The sequence below is a fragment of the Cyanistes caeruleus genome, chromosome 2 (assembly GCF_971803275.1).
Source record: "Cyanistes caeruleus chromosome 2, bCyaCae1.hap1.1, whole genome shotgun sequence".
Taxonomy (NCBI): domain Eukaryota; kingdom Metazoa; phylum Chordata; class Aves; order Passeriformes; family Paridae; genus Cyanistes; species Cyanistes caeruleus.
The window spans coordinates 116,968,272-116,981,078 of record NC_141702.1 but is presented as its reverse complement, the minus strand read 5'-3'; the positions used below and the strand labels follow the sequence as shown (position 1 = coordinate 116,981,078).

The 12,807-nt window shown below is 42.7% G+C and overlaps 2 long non-coding RNA genes across 4 annotated transcripts in view; one reads left to right on the top strand and one right to left on the bottom strand.

The window, feature by feature from the left end:
* Window positions 1-9,572, bottom strand: part of LOC111926452 (uncharacterized) — a 34,505-nt gene extending 24,933 nt beyond the window's left edge. For 2 of the 3 annotated variants that reach the window (XR_002862955.2, XR_015282019.1), the window contains exon 1: window positions 8,915-9,572. This is a non-coding gene — a long non-coding RNA (uncharacterized LOC111926452). The remainder of the gene's footprint in view (window positions 1-8,914) is intronic. The other variant, XR_015282021.1, reaches the window with a different exon arrangement.
* On the top strand, window positions 9,551-12,488 carry LOC147655164 (uncharacterized). The gene is made up of 2 exons (XR_015282034.1): window positions 9,551-10,380; window positions 10,512-12,488. It is a non-coding gene; the product is annotated as an uncharacterized LOC147655164 (long non-coding RNA).
* The last annotated feature ends 319 nt before the right edge of the window (window positions 12,489-12,807 follow it).

Here is a 12,807-nt window from a genome sequence, read left to right as displayed (position 1 = left end):
CTATGCCACTCACTCTGACCTTCCTATGACCACTAATTCCTTCCTATTCTTACTATCCACTCTTCCCAACATGTATTTGCCAGATTTCCCCCAAGCTGTCAGGATATACAGAAGTGGTAATCAACTCCAGGTGAGGTGCCTCCTGCTTCCTAAAGCCTGCCTTGGCTAGGCTGGTATTTGTCCCAGGGTTTATCCACATACCGAGGCAGCACAAACCCCATGACGCATTCCGACATCTCCGGCGGCTCCGCAGCCATGCCGACATCCCAGAGCCTGCAGAGGACCGCATTTTAAAATAAACACAACTTTGCTTACACTGTATCCTGATCTTTCACCGAGGGCTTGGGCTCTGCCCAGGAGGCAGACACACAGACTCAGCTGGGCAGAGAGATGGGCTTGTGGTTGAGGCCCTGGTCTGGGAGTTGACACAGCTGGGACTGGACCCTGCTCCCCTGCCATCTTCCTCCGTGACCTTGGACAAGTTGCTGGTTCCTCTGGGCCTCAGCTTTCTCCTTTTCAAAATGTGATGCAGATCTCTCTGTGCACTTTTCCTGGAGGGACTGACCAGGAATTTAAGTCAAAATGGGACTTCTAAATTGCATTTTAACCACAGTTCCCAACTTCTAAGTTGGCACTAATGTAGATTCTCTGGCCTAGACATTATAACTTAGATGGATGATGTTGCTGCTAGAAGGGAATCTGCCTTGGAGGACAAGACTTAAGTCCCAGATTAAATTAATGAAATACCTGGCAAGAAACAATATCCAATAAAATTCAGTAAGTGCAATATCTTTGCACTGAAGTGGGAATACTCATTTATGGCTAGAAGAAGAAGTTAAGGACCTTGCAGAAGTGCTGGCTGCATGAAGAGAACCAGGCTTTTGAATAAATAAAGCCGTAACCATCGTCCTGGAAAAAATAACCAGGAGTAAAAACTGTGAGGCAAATGAAGTGCCCACTTCATTCAGCTTTTGCAAGACCTCAGCTGAATAATTACACTCTGATTTGGACCATTTAGAGAAATTCCAGAGAAGAGTCATGGGAATGGTCTGAAGTTCAGAAATCATGAGCTGCCAAAAAAGACTGAGAAACTGGGGTTGCTTTAAGTGAAGAGAAATGGACTGCTGAAAAAAGGGGAAAGAATTAATCCATGGTGGTCAGAGCAAATAGAAATATGATTAACTTATACATATTTGGGAAAACATTGGGAGTAAAGGAGTAGTGAAGCACAAGAATGTTTTTCTTGGACAGAACATCCACCACTAGGAGAATTAAGGACAGGTTAAATGAAAATCTGTAAAGAGTGACATAGTTGGGTTTGATCCTGCTCAAAGTTAGAGGATGTCCTAGCAGAACTACACCTCTCTCAGTTGCATTTTTAAAATTATTCTTTCAGTTTTGAAGAGATTGGTCACCAGTGGAGTCCACAGCATGGATGCATTCATCAAATGGATGTACCTGAAACTTCTTAGGGTTTGAATTTTCCTCAAGTGTGGCTCCAGACACTCAGTTTTGAGGAAGATTTTCACCACAGCATGTTCAAGATGGGTGTTTGATTGCTACATTGTTACACCTTCCAGTCAGTTATTTGTAAATGTTTGAAATAGATTTTGCCTTTCAAGCACACTTGGTCAGCAGGATGTGTATGTAATACGAGATGATTTGAGGCATCCATCATATCCACAGGTGTGCCCAGCACCTTTCTTTTTTAAATTTAAATTAAATGTAATGGTAAAAAACACTGCAGAAATTAGGTTTCATTCAGAACTGGCTGATGAATCTACAGAAGGAGACATTGATTAGTAATTTTGTAACACCTTTAACATATGTTTTCCAGTAAAATCAAAATTGTTTTTTCCAGGAAAATCTAAATCCTATAACACAAAGGTTGGGCAATTTCATTGTGTTACCAGCATTGAAAGACTGCAATTTAAAAAACAAAAGACTCCGTATAGCTGGATCCAAGGTGGGAAATCTGAAAAAAGAGTTTGAATTTTTTTGCAAGGATAGTCAGTAATCTGAATATACAAAAACTCTTGCTAGGTTTTAATACTTAATAAGTCCCCTAGGTGTGAATTTTGAAAAAATAAATACAAAAATAACCATAGCCCTGTTACTAAATTAGTGAAAGAATGATAGTTTTAAACCAGGGAAGTATTTTTCAAGCACCAAACCAAACAACTGCTCTCTTTCAGCAAGTGGGGGGAAATAGGGACACATGTCATTAACTGTGCACTGCTAAGCAAGTCCAGTGCCATGGAATAAAACCTTTCATGTTATGGAAGCAGAGAAGAGATGGTTGCCTCTGCAATTACTTGAGGCAGGGATATTTATAAAGAGACAAACCACACCCCCATGCCTGGGTTAACAGAACTGCAGACAATCACTCTACAGCCCGGAGAGAAGTTGAGTTGGGGGGCTGCTAATCTGATTATTGCTCATATGGAATTTATATTCTTCCTATCAATGATCTGGAAAGAAACCCATCACATCTGGTTACTGCTCTACCCACTCTGACATTTAGACACTCACATTTTAGGAAACTATTGGAGAAATTGATAGATTGTGCCAGAACAGCAAGTGATCTTTGAGCAAGTGCTGAGAACACATCTGCCTGCACAAGGTGCTTGGAACAACAGAGTAAACCCTGTGAAAAACCAGCAGGAAAGAGGGTGTGTGTGGGATGTTTCCTCTTCCACCAGTCTTGCACACAGATCCTGAGAAATGAACTCTCACAATCAACAGGCACATTCTCATTGCTGAACCACTGCTCTCTCATTGTTACACTCCCAACTTCATCCTCTGCTCTAGCTTCATCTACAGTTTTTAGACTCCCCATAGAGGATGAGAAACCCTCCCTTCACACCCCCTGCAAAGCCCAGCAGCAGGGAAAGATTTCCTGCACTGTTGCTGTTAAACCCAGACTTCAGCAGAGTCACCTCACTGCAGAAGCTCTGCCTCAGCATCTTAACCAGTTTCCACATCAGTTCAGGGAGACACCACTGTGTTTCCATTGAAACAGGAGAAACAAGAAGACATTTTGACTACATTATTAATGCCACTGCAAAGATTCCACAAGGAATCCAGAACAAAACTGAATCACAGACTGTTGCATCTCAACAGCTGCAGCTGTATTGAGAGAAGTCATATTTGTGAAGCACCAACAAGATGACTTCTAGAAAAATAGCCCTTTTAAATTCCAGTAGAGTGGGAAAAACGATAAAGTGCATATCTGGGAAGCAAGCAGAAGATCAGAAACACAGTGAAAGCAGCATAATTCCCAAGGTAAACTAAGGAAAAAGGAGCAAGCATCTCTTTCTCAGGACATCATAAATAACCACCCCTCTACTCTGCTGCCTTCCTTCCCCCTTTGAAAGAAACAAACATTTTAAAGTTGCAAAGTACAAACCAGCCCTCCAACTAGAGGGGCTTGGGGTGCAAAGATTTGGATCAGGACTTCTCTCAATACAGAAGTTCAGGTAAGATTGAACATTTGGGGATAATTTTTATTTCTGTGTTTTTTCATTGCCCTGATCTTAGTTCCCTGGAAGATGAAGAGAGCAGCAGCTATTTCTGGTTCTAACTGTATGACTTAGTTCCCAGAAAAAGAGGAAAACTTTTGGGAAAGGTCAGTGCAAGGCTGTGTCTACTCAGCTGTAAAATGCCTCTAGCCATTTATATGGGTTATACACAAATATTTACTGAGTTTTCAATCAAAAACAAATATTTACTATTCTAATCACAGCAGTACTTGGCAAACACGCTGGTCTGCAAGTACAGAGCATCTTTCTAACGAAATACATCCTCATCCACTGCAGTTAAAGAAGGCAAAAGAAAAACCTCTCCTTTGAAGACAGGTTGAGAGAGTTGGAGCTGTTCAGTCTGGAGAGACCTCAGAAAGCCTCCAGTGCTTAAAGGGGCTACAAGTGAGCAGGAGAGGGACTTTTGACAAGTGCATGGAGTGACAAGATATGGAACTGCTTCAAACCAAGAAAGGGTAAGTTTAGATTAGATATTAGGAAGAAATGTTTCATCATTGGGTGGTGAGGCCCTGGCACAGGTTGTCCAGGGAAGCTGTGGCTGCCCCATCCCTGGAAGTGTCCAAGGCCAGGCTAGACAAGGCTTGGAGCAACCTGTGCCAGTGGGAGATGTCTCTGCCCAAGGCAGGAGGGCTGGAACTGGATGATCTTTAAGGCCTCTTCCCGTCCAAACCATTCTATGACTTCATGAATAAGGATGATTTTTATAATTTCATTTCCATCCCTGAATGTCAACCAACTCAAACAGAATCGGATCTGTTTAGTGCAAGCTGAAATGCGACTTTGACCGCACGTCATGAACTGATGGAAAGTTTTGCTTTCCCACCCTGTTCTCTATGGCTGAGGGTGCAGAGCACACAGTAGAAGCTTCCAAGGCATCAATATTTAAGAGAGGAAACCCCCATGTGTTTCAATAACCCACAGCTACAAAACTTCAGTCAAAATGGCAAGTTCTGTGATCCTTAATTGACCACGGCAGATTTGGAAAGCGTTACAACAGTCAGACTGAACTAAAAAAGTTCAGCAATCATTTTTGTTCTAGCTAATATTTCAATACAGAGGAAAAACTTGAGAGCTCTTCCATTTACAACATCTAACAAGTTTTGGTTATGGGCAACTAAACTATTGATTTCTACTCTGGAATACTCCATAATAATGTCTTTAAATATTCAATAAACAGTAAAGTTTAATTTAAAATTATCATTTCTACATAAGTAATGGTGCACAAAACGTAATGTTATAAAGAATTAACTGTCTATATGTATTCATAGTCAGGCAGTAGGTGAAAAAGTAAGTAAAGAATGTTCAGCAATGTGTACAGACAGGTCCCTGATCATCTTAGTCCTTCTATTATGTGACACAATGAGGTCTTCAGGCTTCAAAAGTCTCCATTAAATCCTTTAGAAGAATGGCCTGGGCTCCCCAAATCAGTCTGAGACAACCCTGAGTTGGGGCATGTATCAACCTAATCAATATATTTTCCATTTGGTGTGCCCACAGGACATCATCAGAAATAGAATTGTGCATTAGAGGTTTGAGGTTAGACAGTCTTAGGTTTCTTCCCTCCTTCATCTCACCATAGAAATCTCAAAAAACCTGAGTAGAGGGGAAGGGAGGGAGTTGCTCACTTTGAATCATTCGTTACCATAAACCTGATGACTTGGATTCCAGTTTGGGACAAGTGTGTCATGAGACCTGTTGAAAAAAGGTCTGTTTCAAATAGACACACACCCATCTGGATGGTCCTTCTGGTTTTGTCTTCATTTTAGGTTTGGTTTGGCTCTCCTGGCGCTTGTTATTTCACTTTTTAAAAAAAGCTGCCAAATGTGGACAGTGGGTGTGTCTTGTTGACATCTTGCGGTCTGCACAATATGTCCATTTTGCTGATTGTCAGGGCAATATGATTAAGACCTTAAAATCAAGGGAGATTTTAGCCTGTGACATGTGTTGAACAGCAGCAGTGTTTGTTGAACAGCAGCAATTAAGCTTCATTTCAACAGTCAAGGATGACCACCTCCATCACTCTTCTCAACCACCCTCCCTCAGTCCCCAGCTGTATCATTTGTCTGGGTCCTCCTTCACCCACCAGGATTAGGCACAGCTCCAGCCAGAGCAATACTAGACTGAGCTAAATCCAAGGTCCTTCCAGCCCAGTACCCTGTGTCCAGCCATGGCCAGGAAACAGCTGTTTAGGAACAGAAACAAGGCAAGAGAATTATGCTCCTTGCGGTACAGCCTCCAAGTAATCAGCAGTTTAAGGAAATATTTCCTGATTTCCAGAAGTAGACTGTTCCCACAAGATTATGTGCATCCAAGGCTTGGTGTTCCCTCCCAGCCAACTGGCAGAGGTTGGATCTTCAATCTGTCAACCCCAAAACACTGCAAAATAGGCCAAATTCTCTGCCAATAAAAAAATCAGTGACATTTCACCAGCGTGAAAAATATTAACATTATATGAGTTCTTTGGAGTCCTGTCTGAAAATGAAAGCATTCTAGGCCCCAGTTCTCATGTAGACAGAGGATCTTTAAATCATAATAGCAATAAGGAAAAGATCAGAAGCGACCCTGAATTTTATTTGGCTGCCCCTGAGGAGCCTTAGCCCAAGTTTGAGAGAGGTTTTTTTATGAATTTAAGAGCTAATAGATAACCCCTGAACATTAATCTCCTTTTAAGCACCACACATTGGACACAGTACTAAGAAAACCAAGGTTCAGATGTGAATATATGAAAGAAATTAAATTAAAGTGTTGCAACTAACTATCCATAAGGCTAAAGTGATTTACAGCAGCCATAAATACAGCCAAGCACTGATATGAAGAGTAGCACACATAGTAAAATGATATGGTGTGGTATAATATTTATTAATCTTTTCAAGAATTATTTCAGTATAAATGACTTCGATGACTCAGAAAATCCCTGCCAAAACAGTGTAACATATATCACACACCACACAGAGAGAAAGGGACCAAGGTATGGGATACTCTTATTAAAATCACAGAATAATTTAAGTAAGGAGGGACCTCTGGAAGTCATCTACTCCAACATCCAGTTCAAAGCAGGTGTAATTAGACCAGGCTGCTCAGGGACATGTCTAGTTGAGTCTTGAACATTTCCAAGGCCAGAAATTCCACAAAATTTAAGTAATGATGTTAGAAAAATCATTTCATTTAAGTTGCAACTGTCAAACACCATTATTCCTCCATTACAGCCTGCATATTGCATTTACTGCTTCCCACCATTTCTGTTTCTTATTGCTGTTCTGCTGAGACTCCAGAAAATTATTTGAAGAAGAAATTCTTTGCAGAGGCCTCCCTCAGCTTCTGGAGCTGATATGACAGGGAAAAAGACAGGTTCCTACCTCAGCAAATTATCACTTGAGCCAAAACATTTGTTAGAAAAACATAAAATGAGACGGTAAGTGTATATACATTTCTAGGAAAGGATTCAGAACTCCCTAATGGATTGCAGGCTTTGGGCACTGTCACTCTGGAGGGCACGGGAAGAGGCAGGCAACAGCTACAAGGCAGCCTGAAACTGCACTCCAGCCTGGCTCACACCCCACACCAGAAGCTCCCAGACCTCTACTGAGATGCTGTTGTTGGACAATCCCTCCTTTGTCTTCACATAGATCCAGCGATTTGCAGGCAGAAACGATCTCCTGCTCCGATCAGAGGTTTGTGGGACACCATCCTAACAGACCATGTTTTTGTGATAAAAGCAAAACCAAAACACCAAAAAAAGTCCATCAAAAAGCCTGGAGTTCAGGAGTGGCCAGGATAAGCCACAAAGCGATACACTTTGAACAATAAACAGCTTTGGGACACACGTACACACTGCTCAGTGTCCCTGCTGATCCACAAAGGAACAGAATAACTCTAAAAAGTTCTAGGTTGGATAAATGATTTCTGTCCCCCCTGTCCAGCCCGAACCATAATCCGTTTCAAAGCAATAAATTGCATCAGGCATCACTCAGAGCAGGCAAACCAGGAATTTCTATTGTCCTAGACATTAAACAGCACAACATAATTCCAAACAATCCTCGGACTGTGCTCCTCATCACCCTGCAAGCTCCATTGGTTGGGAGGGATAAATACCAGTGGACAACAGCAATTAATGGAACAAAGGGAAGGATGATCCTATAGCTTTAAAATGCCTCTCCCATTTTCCTTAAAATCCCACCTTTCACTCTTATAATGAAGGGAAGGATATCTATGAAGCAGAAGCCAAAAATTAATTTAGCAACGTATTAAAGAGTTGCAACAAAAATTAGATGGAGGAAACACATCCTCAGCTCAGGATGTGAAAGGTCAGGCAGGATTCTGGTGCTTTCCCAAGCATGGAAACAGGGAAGGCAACTCAGTTCATCAGTGCTACAGCCACCACCATCACAAATTTGATTATGCAATTTTTTCCAGTTTCTTGTTTCAGGTCAAGTTTCTTAACATATGCCCCAAAGTCTTGCTCAGGTCACACATTTCACAGAATATCATGAGCTGGAAGAGACTCCCAAGGATCCTTGAGTCCAGCTCTTAAGAGAATAGCTTATACAGGAATCAAACAGATGGAATCCTCAGTGATCGGAGAGAAGGGACTTGTGCAAGGCAAAAGAAGAGTTTTTGTGGAATAATAATCCGCTAGCCATCACTTTGCACGTGGTGATGACAAGCCACAGTCAATGCTCCAGGAATTAAGTGTATCTTAATTAACCTGAGTAACTAAAGAAAAATGGAGATTTACATCCTAGAACAAAGGATTTCAAGCCTTTCTTTCTGGTCACTAACAACAGCATGTACCAACATCTGTCTTAATGCTTCAAAGTGCAACAGAAATGAAGGTTAGGCATTCGACACTTGCAAACTCATCTGGACCAATAAATATCTGCAGATTTTGGTGAACCTGCTTAAAAAGCATGTCTAAGTGATGTCACCCTTTCCCTGAACCTGCAATATCCCGGGATTTACAACATCCTCCTTGTTCTGGAATCAAAGCACCACTGCTTGTTCTGATAAAAGCTTTAACTTCACAGACATTACCCCAACAACATGCCATCAGTTTAACAAAAGGCTCAAATATCAGACTGCATCACAAGACTCAGCCTCATGTTTCCTTCCTGCTCAGCTGCACGGAGCACTCGCTAGTGAGCCACAGGCAGAGGGCACACAGAGCCACCCACAGCAGGCTGGCAGACTTACCACAGCTCTGCAGGGGTTATTGATGATTATTTATGCACCTGCTTGTATACATGTAGATAAAATAAAGCCATCCAGTGCCCATCATCCAAGGATATTGCAGACTGTGATACCATCCCAAACAAGTCTTGGGGCTTTAAGAGCCAATGCAGGCCCCCTAAGACTCACTCACTATTCTGAATTACCTGTTAATGCCGCATCACTTTCAGGAGCTGAAGTAGATCTCATCTGGGAGCCATTTGTGGACAGGTAACAGCAAATGGGCTGATCAAGACACCAGACTTTCAAAGGAGAATTTTCCTGAAGAAAAAGCAGCCTCTGATCTCTCACTCAGCCCCAGTCAGCAGGGTTTGGTTTCTCTCCTTGCTGCTATCTTCCAGCTGCACCAGGCAGCGTTTGCCAGGCCTCATTCCTCTGAAGACTCACTGGACAACCAGGGCTATAACCACATTGCCAAGTCTTTCATTCTTACTCCTTGCTCTCAGCAGTCTGCCATTTTCCAAGGGGAAAAAAGTTCTGACATATCAGGAAACTTCGTGCAGAGCTGAACTCCAGTCCTCACTGCTTCCCCACACTCTTTCCTCTTCCTCGGGAGGCACCTTCACAGCAGCAGCTTTCATCCAGGCAGTATTCCTCAGTTTAACATCATCACCCTATAAAAAGGCCTCTACCTCAAGCTCAGAAGTGCTCCAGCTCATTCACAGAGCAGTATATTCCCAATTCAGCCCTTCCTCAGCTTACAGCTCTCCATAAAAGCAGCATCAGCACACTCCTTACACATCAGCCTTTCCCTACAAGGCCAGCTCCTTCCTTGCTACTAAACCAAGTGCAGGTGTGGCCAACTGAGTAGGGCTGGCCACCTTTAGAAGGTGCAAACACCTCCCACGTCCTACCAGGGACTAGAGGGGATTTGCTTTCAGACTGCTCTAAAATAGCTGCAATAAGGAGAAGGGGGATAAAAAGTGTATTGGGGTATGTTTTAGGCAACCTTCTGATTCACAAGAATATTCTTAGAATATTTTTAGAATATTCTTTATTTGAAATTGAAAAGCTCCTTTATTTAAGAGCAGCAAACAATCAAGAACAAACATAAACAGCTGAAGGAAAATTAGGTAGTGATGAACAAGGTGTTTTTAATTATGTGGGACTGGGCTGAAGTAGACTGGTTTAGCACTTAATAAAGGAGTATCTTCCTCCCCTTGCAGTGTGAACTGTTAATACAGCATTTGCAGATGAGATGGAGAAATCAAGCGTTCCCTATTTACTGCACCAAGAGGTTTGATGGGTGGCATTGGAGCAGGCCATGTACCCCAGGTCTGGGCTGCCAGTGCTGCTCATCAGCCTTCTCATGGGCTCTGTACTCTCAGAGCCCCAGACAGTGACAGTAAGGAATTGCTGAAGCCATTCTGCCTCTTTCTAGGATCAGTGTTCAGTGTTTGATCACACTGAAAAGGTGTGGAAAAGGTTTTGTCACTCACAGAGTTCTTGCCCACTTGAGAGGGGTGGCACAGTCATTTCAGGCTGACCTAAAGTCTCTTCCCAGCTGTCAGATGCAGTCAAACTCCAAAACTGCACCGCCCATCCCACTCAACAGCAGCCTGATAAGCGAAGGGAATCCTTGCGATTTTAAAGGATTAATTTCCACTGGAAGGTAAAACAGGGAGGCAGAATTTAATTATGGCAGTCAAAACTAACTTAACTGGAGCTGATAGAAGTCTTCTCATTGACTTCACTTGGGAAAATCAGGGTCATCCTTAGATGAATTCCTTGTTTTCCCTTCAGATCCATTGGCCGCCTTACAACGTTAGAGTCACTGTGTGCCAATATCTTCACCTCTGCAAGATCAATTCATGCTGCCATGAAGGAAATGGAAATTATGCAAAGTGACAGAAGAAACTGGACTTTCTGCATGATCCATAACACAAATTCTCTCTGTAACATTCTGTCCTTTCTATGGGTGAGAACAGGCTTTCTCCTATAGACGCTTTTTCTCAAAAAGTAGCTCAGACTGGCTGATCAGTGTCTAAAGCAGGACAAAATCCTGTGCTTATCTGCATGACTTTTAAAACCCAGGCTTTCGTGGGTTGTGGCAACACAAATGCTACCTTGTGAATACCATCATCCTAAACCCAAGAAAGGAAAACATTTAAGATTTTCAGTTTGCACAAACAACCTTCCGTCATCCTGGCAACTTCATTCCATCTGGAACATCCTGTCTTCATATTTCAGAAAATACAGAATGAGAGAGGACAGGAAATATTAAGCGTTCACGAATGAATTTTTGAAAGTTCTTTGCGTCAGAATGGAAATAATTTTTCTTTCCACTCCTTTTTGCCCCCTCTACCACCGCATGCTACAGTATTTTCCATCTCATTGCATTTTGTATTTGACCTCTTGGTGAAAGTCAGGAAACATCATCCACCTAATTGTGAGCACCTGCAGAGCTGCAGGTGTGAGGGGAAACACCTCATTGAGTGGGTCAGGGAACTCTCTGCTGATTTACAATATTAACACCCAGCACATCCAGGAAAAGCAGCCTGTGCTCATTGTGGCAGAGGGACATGTCAGAAATGCCACTCGTGGTAGTAAAGGTGGTTATGGCTGCTTCATTTTTGAGAAAGGAGGCAATCCTTAGTTTCAGGACTCTCTGGTCTGCATTTGCAGCAAACCCTGTTCTCTCTTTTGAAATCTTCCCCTTTCCTGCCTCAACCCAGACACATGTTCACTCTGAGTGCATGGGACACACTGCGCTGCCTTCAGCAGGACTGACCACGCACACCATGTGCTGCCTATAGTACATTTGCAGGGCTTTTTCTGTTTAACTTTTAAACTGGACTCATATGAGACTCTCCCCAGCCAGACACCTCATTAAAGCTGACAGATTTACAATCCCCAGCTTGCAGTTTCTGGACTGTGGGTGGCCTTGGCCTTGGCCAACTTGCGAAATTTTGCATGCCACCATTTTCCAGTTGTAGAGTAGAAAGAAGAAGAATCCTCCTTACCTCCCATACACAGCCTTGCTGCTCAGAATAAAGCACTAATATTTCAAAGAGGACCTGCCTGTTATGACATGCCCCTCCACTGATCGTGACAATGGAACCCCAACCACAGCTGGGGTTCCTAATAAAAATAAATAAGTGCTGCTGTTGTAAAAACAAATAAATAACACTAATAACTTCAGAAGAATTCTGTCAACACAGATGATGGGCAGGGCTGTCAGAGTATTTATTTACTGCATTTCCAGAACTTTGCTGTTGACCTTTTACCTTCTAGAAACAGTCATGCTACAGAAACCTCCCTGAAGAACAGTCTCTGTCTCCCCACACAAACAGCTGAGAACTCTCTGGAGAGCTGCTAGTGAGATATATGCACTGTCTGTCAGTGGTGAAGGAGTCAATTCAACCCCATGATTCAAACAAATGCGCTTTAAGAGCATCTGATGTTTATATTGGCTTTGTGTCTGCAACGCTATTTTGAGAATGGTCTGCCTAAGGCATTTTTCTCATTTCCAGACTGAAAGGTACTTTAATGGGGCCATGCCTGCAATGGTTTAGTTCCTGTCTTGGGCTCCTTGCCGAGGCTTCCACCTGCCTGTTTAATGGCAGAGCTTTTCAACTGCTCTGCACAGGGTGATATCTGGACTTCAAGGGTTCTGCAATGATGGTGCTGCCTGGTATCGTGTGCTGCACCCTCCTCATGTCCCCAGGCTGAGAGCAATCAGACCTAGGCAGAGCTGGGAAGGAGTAAGAAAAAGCAATATTTACACAGTAAACTTTCCAAGCATTCAGGAGAGAATGGCTTGCAGATGTATATGTTTAAATGACATTTACACTCCCATTGTTTCCTTTAACTTGGTGCTCATCTTACTCTGGGCTTCTTGGGATGAAAAAACAATACTGCTGAGAGCCGTGCTCTTGGTGAGAAATAACACCCTTCCCCTTCCCTCTCAGATGTACTAAGTGCTAAGAAAAAAAAAATCAGCATTGTAGAATTGTGTGTTTAGTGGGGAGGCCTCCCTTGGACATATGAACTTAAGTCAGTTGGGCCCTCTTCAGCCAGAAGAGCAAGCAGAAGACTT